The sequence below is a fragment of the Rhinopithecus bieti genome, unplaced genomic scaffold (genome assembly GCF_001698545.2).
Source record: "Rhinopithecus bieti isolate Rb0 unplaced genomic scaffold, ASM169854v2 scaffold_3040, whole genome shotgun sequence".
Classification (NCBI taxonomy): Eukaryota; Metazoa; Chordata; class Mammalia; order Primates; family Cercopithecidae; genus Rhinopithecus; species Rhinopithecus bieti.
In genome coordinates this window covers 9,967,814-9,977,692 of record NW_016804657.1, presented here as the reverse complement: position 1 = coordinate 9,977,692, position 9,879 = coordinate 9,967,814, and the positions used below count along the sequence as shown (strand labels likewise).

General features: G+C 46.6%; 1 pseudogene; it reads right to left on the bottom strand.

Moving 5' to 3' along the window:
• The window catches only part of LOC108528163 (3 beta-hydroxysteroid dehydrogenase/Delta 5-->4-isomerase type 1-like), a 12,342-nt pseudogene extending 2,485 nt beyond the window's left edge, over nucleotides 1-9,857 (bottom strand).
• Nucleotides 9,858-9,879: the final 22 nt, after the last annotated feature.

Genomic DNA, 9,879 nt, shown 5'->3' with positions numbered 1-9,879 from the left:
TTTTTTTTTTTTTTTTTTTTTTAGATGATGTTGGAGACCCAAAAGCAACCAGTTTTGTTAGAAAATGCATCAGAGTAGCTTGAATTTGGAGGGCCAGGCCAGCAGCTGTATGCTATGGTGCTTAAGAGACTGGGCTCTGGGAATCAGCAGGTGAGACTGCATGGAAAGATTCCTTAAGGAAATGTGTCTGAATTTAAAGTAGGTTGGTAAGACACAATTTGGAAAGACCACTAAGCATTTAAGGAATGAGGACTGAATGAGGGTGCATTTTGAGCACCTTACTGAAAACAGCTCGGTAATAGTAGCCCCTGTGGTGACCTGAAGAGATCGTATTCTGGATACTGGGAGACTCTTATTGTTAAGAAAATATTGTGAGAAAGCATGTACGGGATAATTCTGTTCTGATAGACCTCTGTGAACCAGCTTTGCTAGTTCTCTCGAGAGAATTTCTTTGATGTGGTCAGGACAGCTCTGTATGTTCTTGATATGGAAGTGCTTGGAAGGGAAGAGCATGATCCCTTTAAATGATATGGAAGGGGAGAAGGGAAGTGCTGGGTAGAAGAGGGTGTGGTTCCTGGCTAGGGCTCCACCCCCACAGACCTAGGTGAGGTCTTGCATTTGCATTTCCCAAATGTTGCATTTCCCAAGACAGCCGTGGCCTGTTATGCCTCCATTCTGTGCCTATAAAACCCCCTAAGACCCTAGCAATCACACACACAAGCTACTGGATGTCAAGAGCAGCAGATCAGTGGAAGAAGACAGAAGGGGCTAGATGTGGAATGGAGCACATCAGTGGAGGAACACACAGGCAGCTGGATGTCGAGAGGAATGCACCAACTGGCAGAACAATGCAAAGTTTGGCCTGTGTGGTCGGAGATGAGTTGAGACATTGAGTGGCCAACTTCTGGGGAAAACTAGCCCCTTCCGGATTTCCCCATCTGTTGAGAGCTATCTCCACTCAATAAAACCTTGCACTCATTTTCCAAGCCCAGGTGTGATCTGAGTCTTCTGGTACACCAAGGCAAGGACCTGGTATACAGAGAGTCCTCTGTCTTTGTGACAAGATAGAGGGTCTAACTGAGCTTGTTAACATAAGCTGCCTATAGACAGCAAAACTAAATGAGCACCCTGTAACACATGCCCAGTGGGACTTCAGGAGCTGTAAACATTCACCCCTAGTCACTGCCATGGGACTGGAGCCCCACAGCCTTCCCATCTGCATGCTCCCCTAGAGGTTTGAACAGTGGGGCACTGAAGAAGCAAGCACACTCCATCCCATGCCGTGCAAGGGGTACAAGAGAATTTTTTCCATTTCTACTGGGGGCTCATCCAGGCTCTCAGGAAGATGAGTGTGAGCAAATGCAAACCTCTATGGTCTACCTTTCTTCCAAAACACTGCCATCTCTTTCTCTTTCCTGTGGGTAAGATGCTCTGTTACTTTTTTCTCTTTTTCTCTCTCCCACAGTTTGAAATCTCTTATCTCTTTCTTTATAATGTTAAGAGTTTTGCTACAGGCTATGGCAATGTTACTAAATGTAATGAGCTTTAGGCTCAGACGCCTAAGGTGCAAATCAGACCAATTGTTCCTAAAGGTGCCATGTATGCCTCCATGATGACAGCTACAGGCATGCATGGCTTAGGGCACCTTCTGTTACCCTTTCCCCTCCCAGTTCAGGAACCTGGGCATGCCCACAGCAGGCAAAGGCTGAGCCTAACAGCGACAAGTTGGGACGGGAGAAAACCAGAGGTAGCTGGGGCCCCCACAGGGCCAAGGAATGGGCACACTTCTCACTTGCTGTGCCAATGGGACCTTTCCTCCCCTGGCCAAGGAATTTAACCTGGTCTGAACCAGGGGAAAGTTATCAGGATTAAAGGGGCCCACTTGCACTAAGCAAAGCTTTCTTCCCCTAGCATCCTCCACTTTTTTGCCCCTTTAACTGTTTTTCTCTTTTTTCCTTTTGTAGGTGAGAGCCCCCCACCCCCCGACTCTGTTTCTGATAGAGAAGTTAATGGAGGGGTGACCCCTGCTGGCTGAAAACTGCAAATTCAGCATGGCTCATGGATACAAAGAGCCTCTGAAATGCCTTTTCAGTCCCAAACTCAATTCCAAGCTTCATGCTTAGACCCCAGAAAGAAAAAACAGGTCTGAGGGATCCAAAGCCAGTCAACAGGTACAGTGTAAATGGGCAGGACCAATTCCTGCTGAATGAACCCCACCTCACAGAAGGAGGCCATGCTTCATGGCATAAACAGATCCAGGGAACTCAAAGTTTGCCAACAGCAGGGAGGAATGGATGCATAGGCAAGGGCAGATAATTCCTACTCTCTAGGCTTTCCTTGCCTTATGAGGACATAGCACATTGGTATCTATGGCTGGCACCTGCCAAGGTCACCGAGCCTCAGGGATAAGAGGTGGAAAGTGAAGGGAGGACACTCGCTTTCTCTCTCCATCACACCCTGAGTATTTTCTGAAAGAAGAAAGGAAATGATAGATGCCTCTATTCCCTGTCTTTCAGAATGGGTAACCAGTTCCCTACAGCACCCCTGGCTTATATTCCTCTGGAGTGTATTGTAAACCATTGGGACTGCTTTGACCCTCAGAATCTGGAGAAAAAAAATGTCTCATATCCCTCTGCACAAAGGTTTGGCCAAATTATGATTTATATGAAGGACCGACTTGACCTCAGGAAGGGACCATTTATTTTATACCATCTGGCAGGTGAAACTTTTCTGTAGATGCGAGGACAGATGGTCTGAGGCTCCATATGAGCAGGCCTTCTATACCTTGCAAGGTGATCCAGACCTTTGCTGACAATGTAGGATTGATCCAGCCTTCCTGTTTGCTATTGCAGGAAAGGCTGCAAGGGGCAAGCCCACGGAGTTAAAGATAAGAATCCCAGAACCACTCCCACCAGAGAAGCCAGATCCCTTCAGCCCTGCTCCTCTGTGTTCACCCTGACCTCACTATCCAGCTTCAGCCACTCAGTCCCTCCTAGAAATCCTCACCCTAAATAAGCCCCAGTCTCACTCTTGCCCCTCCAACAGATGCCCAGTGAATTTGGACTCAGTAAGTTCCAGGTCTCCTTCTCCCACAGGACTTAAAGCAAATTAAGGGGATATTGGGAAGCTTTCAGATGACCCTGATAGATACATAGAGGCTTTCTAGGATTTTACCCAAATATTTGAACTCTCCTGGAGAGATCTTATGTTACTTTTGAATCAGACCCTGACAGATACTGAGAAACAGGCCACTGTGCAAGCAGCAGAGAGATTTGGGGATGAGCTTTGTATCACATATAGTGTCAGGGAAAGGGGTGAATATTATCCAACTGAAAGAGAAGCAGCACCAGTGACTAACCCTACATGGGATCATAATGATGAGATGGAAGACTGGAAAAGGAGACACTTTCAGGTGTGCATAATGGAAGGTTTATGTAGAACTAAGACTAAGCCTGTCAATTATACCAAGTTGTCCATGACTGACAAAGGATTTGATGAAAATCCCACTGGAAAGGCTAAGTGAGGTCTTAGTAATGCACACCTCTCTATCTCCTGCTTCAGTCAAGAGACATCTAATCCTAAACGATAAATTTATTACTCAGGCAGCTCCTGACATCCGGAGGAAGTTGCAGAAACAGGCCCTGGGACCAGATAGTACATCAGAGGAGCTCCTGAAAGTGGCCATCTCGGTCTTTCATAATAGAGACAGAAAGGTCCAGGAAAGAGAGAGGAGATACAGGAAAAAAAAAAAAAAAAACAAAACCTTTAATGGCCTTGGTGCAAGCCCACAAACCCCAGAATTCGCGGGGTGCACCTGTTAACTGCTGAAGATATACCAAGAACAGTTATGTCTCTTCTAAAGTTTAACCAGTCCAGGGTGAAACAGATCAGGGTACAATGTTGTTAGTACATTTTACATTTTGTCTCTGTAATCTTTGGCACTAAATTCTTTCCTTGTGTAATACACATGTTTAACCCATGCATACTTAACCTTATAAAACTTGTTTTTTCTCCCTAGGAACCATCAAATCCCAAACAGTAAGGCAACTGGAGCCTCAGAGGATGGCTCCCCTTTGCTAGGAACCCTTAGATAGACCCCTGGAAAGAATCTGACTGCTGTTTCCCCAAAACAACACCCGCTGTCAGCAGGAGGCAGCTAACACTGGTAATTGTCCATATTCTAATGGCAGTTAGATGTACCTCTTCAGAGGGGGGATATGATACAGAAGTGCCATAAAGGGAAAAGCATGGTCCCTTTAAATGATACGGACTGGGTAGGAGGGAAAGGGAGAGGGGAGTGGTCTGTGGCTAAGGCTCCACCCCCACAGACCTATGGGAGGACAGGCATTTTCTGCCCAAATATTGCGTTTCCCAAGGCCACCCTGGTCTGCCACACCCCCATCCTGTGCCTGTTAAAAAGCCCCAAGATTCTAGCAGGCACACGCAAGCTGCTGGATGTCAAGAGGAGCAGATCAGGGAAAGAAGACAGAAGCAGCTAGATGTCGAGGGAAGCACATCAGTGAAGGAACACAGGGCAGCTGGACGTCGAGAGGAATGCACTGACCAGAAGAAGGATGCAGAGTTTGGCCAAGCAGTTAGAGAAGAGTCAGGCCATTGAGCAGCAGACTCCAGGGGAAAACCATTCTTTTCTGGCTTCCCCATCTGCTGAGAGCTATCTCCACTCAATAAAACTTGCACTCATTCTCCAAGCTCACGTGTGATTACATTTTTCTGGTATACTAAGAGAAGAACCCAGGATATAGAAAGCCCTCTGTCCTTGTGACAAGGTAGAAGGTCTAAGGTCTAACTGAGCTGGTTAACACAAGCTGCCTACAGACGGCAAAACTAAAAGAGCAAAACTAAAGGAGTACCATGTAACACACGCCCACTGGGGCTTCGGGAGCTGTAAACATTCACCCCTGACACTGCTTTGGGGTTGGAGCCCCCCAGCCTGCTCGTCTCTATGCTCCCCTAGAGGTCTGAGTGGGGACACTGAAGGAGCGAGCCACACCCCCATCACACACACTGTGAGGGGGACAAGGGATTTTTCCCATTTCATTATCATCAGCCCACAAGCAAGGTTTAAAATGATGACTATGGTGGCACCTGGCAGGTTTGATTCTGGCCCACAGAGGCAAGGCAAGGGGTGGCTGGATATCAAGAGTCTGAAGTCAGAGTTTAGTTGACTTTTGATTGGAGCCGCAGTGGAAAGAGCGTCCACAGGCCTTGGAGTCACACAGGAGTGAGTTTAAAGTCTAACTCTCCTACCTACTTACTTACCTGGGAGGCCTCGGACTAGTTACTTGCCATCTCTCAGCCCTAGTCTTCTCATGTAAAAAACTGAAGGTAGCAACTTTGAACTCCCCCAGATGGTAGTGATCAGCAGAGATACTTGGCCCAGCGCACAGCAGGTGTTCAGTGGAGGGACTTCTCTTCCTTCATTGTTTATCTTTCTCATCCTTGTTTGCCCCACCTTGCTCCATCTCCTCCTCAGGCTACTGTACCTTTCACATTGAAGTTCATGATAGACTCTCTGTGAGTGACACCGAAGATGTCAATGATAGAGGCAGTGTGGATGACGACCGAGATGTCCTGGCAGGCTCTCTTCAGGCATGACTCATCCAGAATATCTCCTTCTAGCATTGTCAGCTTGGTCTTGTTCCGGAGCTCTGCAAGAACACAGGTCAGGTCCTTGGAAGGGTTTCCGAATCTGGCTTCAAAGTTTCCTGATAAAGGTGATGTTACATAGGTGTTCGAGGATGGTTAGAGTCGAGTTGTTAGAGTGGAGGGTGTATGTTCCATGGAGGAACAAGTAAACAAAGGCACAGAAGTCAGCATGTTTAGCAATTTTTTGGGAAAGAGCAAACGTCTGTTTCTACCCCATCTAATTTCAGGAAAGTAATCTAAGCAATGAGCTGCCAGCTGTGCCTGGAATATAAGCATTGCTAGGATCACGGGAAACTCACCAAAATTTTTAAGGAGAGTAGGGTGATTGTGGAGAGTTGAGTTTAAGAGGGAAAAGTTTGCATTTAATTCTGTAGGTAATGCAGAATCATGATTTTTGGTCTCCAGCACCATGTCAAAGAAAACCCCTTATTTATATTTGGAATAAGTAGAGAAACAGGCCAGGGGTGGTGGCTCACCCCTGTAATTACAGCAATTTGGGAGACTGAGGCAGGTGGATTGCTTGCATCCAGGAGGTCAAGACCAGCCTGGACAACCTGGTGAAACCCCATCTCTACTAAAAATACAAAAATTAGCCAGACTTAGTGGTGAGTGCCTATATTCCCAGCTAATAAGAAGCCTGGGGTAGGAGGATGGATGGAGCCCAGGAGGTGAAGGTGGCAGTGAGCAGAGATCATGCCTCTGGACTCCAGCCTGGGTGGCACAGTAAAATCCTGTTTCAAAAGAAAAGAAAACAGAAGCAGAATTGTGGTGTAGGAAGTTAACCTTGCCTCAAGGATATAAAACGGACTGGTATAGGGGATATAAGAAAGCCAGGTGATCAAGAGATTAATCAGAATGTGCCAAAGTTTAGATGAGGGCTGGAAGCAGGGTCCAGCAGTGGAAGCAGAGGAGGGGAGAGATACACCAGGTAGGAATTTCAGACCTTATCTTGACAGTCCTGGTGCCTGTTAGAGCTGGGCTGAGAGGAAAAGGAGAAGATAATGTTACCCCCACAGTTTCCTTCTTGGGCGACTGGGAAGAGAGTGGAGCCATTATTAGGGAATTGCAGAAGAGTTTAAATAATGAATTCTATTGAAAATTCTGATCGGATATTATCAAAAGCAAGTAACAATGCTGAAAATGAGTTAGTCACCAATGGACTAACATCTAGCTGTGTAGCCCAGGGCAGCAGTTATGACATTAATGTCTTCAGGCTCCTCTGAAATCCACAGGTAGTGATGCTGCCAGTAAAGTTGTCACCTGGAATTAGCCCACAAAATGAACACCATGCTACATGGAGCTCAGATAAATACTCTACTCTCATTTGTGCTTTATAATCTGCATACGGCTCACAGCTTGCTTCTTTCCTTTTACTGCTATCTCATGAGGTAGCCATTCTGCGTCCCATATTATTGGTGAGGAAACTGAGGCTCAGGTTAAGGGACAGATTAAAAGTCACATTTCTAGTGAAGGCTGAAAATTGCCCACCCCATCTCCAAGTCTTGTACCCTGTACACCAGGTACAGGACTAGTTGTTTGAATCAACTTTTCTGAGAAAGAGTAAGAATAAGTCAGTTTAACTGAAATTGGCAACAAAGGCCAAAGAACAGTGAGAGTAAAATTCAGAGGGAAAAATTCAAGGCTGGAGAAATTCCTTTCTGGGGTACAGGTGGGACCATTTACTCTCCTGATGCCTCTGCTTTGTTTTGTCTACTCCCAGCCCCTTTCCACTGTCAGGCAACTCCAAGGAGGCGCTGTAATGGGGCAGGCAGGGAAGAGGTTGCTGGGGAGGAGGTGGGTGACAGCCTGAGAGTTGAATTTTCTCTGGTTATATTTCCACCTCTGCGCTTCCTGCTGCATTCCTCTGCTTCCCATTTGCTGCCGACTTCACACAGACTGGCTCAAAGGAATTGCCATTTCAAAGCTGAAGAAGTCTAAAGCCAAGAGAAAATCACTCTTCCCCAAAGAGTTCACAGGGAACTAGAGAGACCAGGAAAGGGGACTTTGTGGATGAAGCCATAGCTCCCTCGTTCCCCAAGCTGCTAGACGAACTACTGCTTAAGAGCACAGATGCTGCACTAGACTACATGGGTTCAAATCCAACTTTGCCATATTCTAACTGCGGGACATTGGACAAGTGCATTAACCTCTCTCTGACTGTTTCCTCATCTGTAAGAAAGGAGGATAATAATATTAACAATCTCATAGGGCTGTTATGAGAAGCAAATGAGTGGGCACATGCAAACCATGTGGAACAGTGCCTGGCACTGAAAAAACATCAAAAGCATTCTCTGTTTTTATCTTCATACAGTCTTCTGCCCATCCATTATATCCCCTGCATTTTCACCACAGGGAATTTTTCCTCTAGGCTGAGCATTGCTTTATCGTTGTATTAACTGTTAGAGTACAAATATTGGTGAGACATAAGGATTACAATCATTTAAAATTGGTCAAGTGTTAATATTTGTTTATCAAAGACACCATTAGAACAGAGGGTGAAGGAAATCAGAAGAGGTCAGAGAAGAGTGAAAGAAGAGTAGAGTGCTGGGTGTGGTCCCTGAATGCTGTCAAGGGGGGACTTTTCTGTGGGCAGGGCATGACCTTCTGCACAGTCAGAGCCCACATGTAGACACACAGTCCTCCCAATCCTGTGGGATGGGGAGGAGGACAGGGAATTGGGCACAGAGGGAGGCAAAGGGAGAGACTGAAGACCCACTTTGCCAAGCATCAGCCCCAGGGCCAAGTGAAGGCTCTGGATGAAGCTTTGGTCTGAGCTCTGCTACACATTAATCAGATGACCTTGGCAAGTCGCTTTATGTTTCTGGACCTTGATGATGCATTCATTGTCCACTTAGATGTCACCCCTTTTCTAACTTCCTCATAGCGTTATTTGCACAAGGAGTTGCTACAACAAATTCTGCAGCTTTTTTTTTCGGAGGGGGGTGGTATTGAGCAACAGAGACAAATGGTTTTAAAAAAACCATATATAGAAATGAAAATGAGGCATGTTTGGCGTCATACTGCCTCTTACTCTGTCTCTGCTCTGTGCTGTGCACCTGTGCACACTCTCTCCCTCTCACTGATGCTCTCTCTCTCACTCTTTCTCATTCATTCTCTGTCTTTCTCATTTTTCTCTCTCTGATTTTTCTCTCCCCTTCATTTTCTCTCTCTTTCTCACTCTCTGATACATACACACAGGCACACATGCACACACACACATGCTTAAACACTCATCTTTACCTTCGCTTCCTTTTATTTTACCTCCACTAAAGAGGCTGAGGATGCTACAAAACAAAACAAAGCTCGGGGCAGTCTAGAGAGGCAGGGACCCACTGGTGAGGTCTCCAGGTACATGCTGTCCTTTATGAATGTTGTAAAGCAATTGCCAAGACAAAAAGGTTCAGAGCATAAAAGAGTCGTAGACAAGAAAGACAACGGATGTGGGATTTTCTAGATGAAAAGAAAAGGGGCCAGGCGCGGTGGCTCAAGCCTGTAATCCCAGCACTTTGGGAGGCCGAGACGGGCGGATCACGAGGTCAGGAGATCAAGACCATCCTGGCTAACACGGTGAAACCCCGTCTCTACTAAAAAAATACAAAAAACTAGCCGGGCGAGGTGGCGGGCGCCCGTAGTCCCAGCTACTCGGGAGGCTGAGGCAGGAGAATGGCGTAAAACCCAGGAGGCGGAGCTTGCAGTGAGCTGAGATCCGGCCACTGCACTCCAGCCTGGGCGACAGAGCGAGACTCCGTCTCAAAAAAAAAAAAAAAAAAAAAAAAAAAAAAAGAGAGAAAAGGGACCTGGAGGCTGAGGTGGCTGCCTCTCAAGTTCCGGGTCAGGGCCAGAATCCAGTCTCTGGACAGCCTGTCCAGTATCTTTCACACTATGCCATTTTATACTATTTAATTTTCTTTTTCTGATGACTTTGGATGTGGGATTGGCTTAGATTTGGCTACAACTTTCCACTACTTGCCAGAAAAGCTCCACCCTCCCACACCCATGCAGGGTTTAAAATGGAGCCACACACACATGACTCAAGTTTACTTACTAGAAAATTCTTCCCTCAGTCCTGGTCTGAAGGCCTTGTCCAAGACCCTGATCTCCTTCAGCTCCTTCTCCTCCACCAAGAGGCGGACGATCCTCTGACCCAGAAACCCTCCTGCTCCTGTCACAAGGCAGCTCCAGCCCGTCATGGCCAATCCAAAGTAGCAGGAA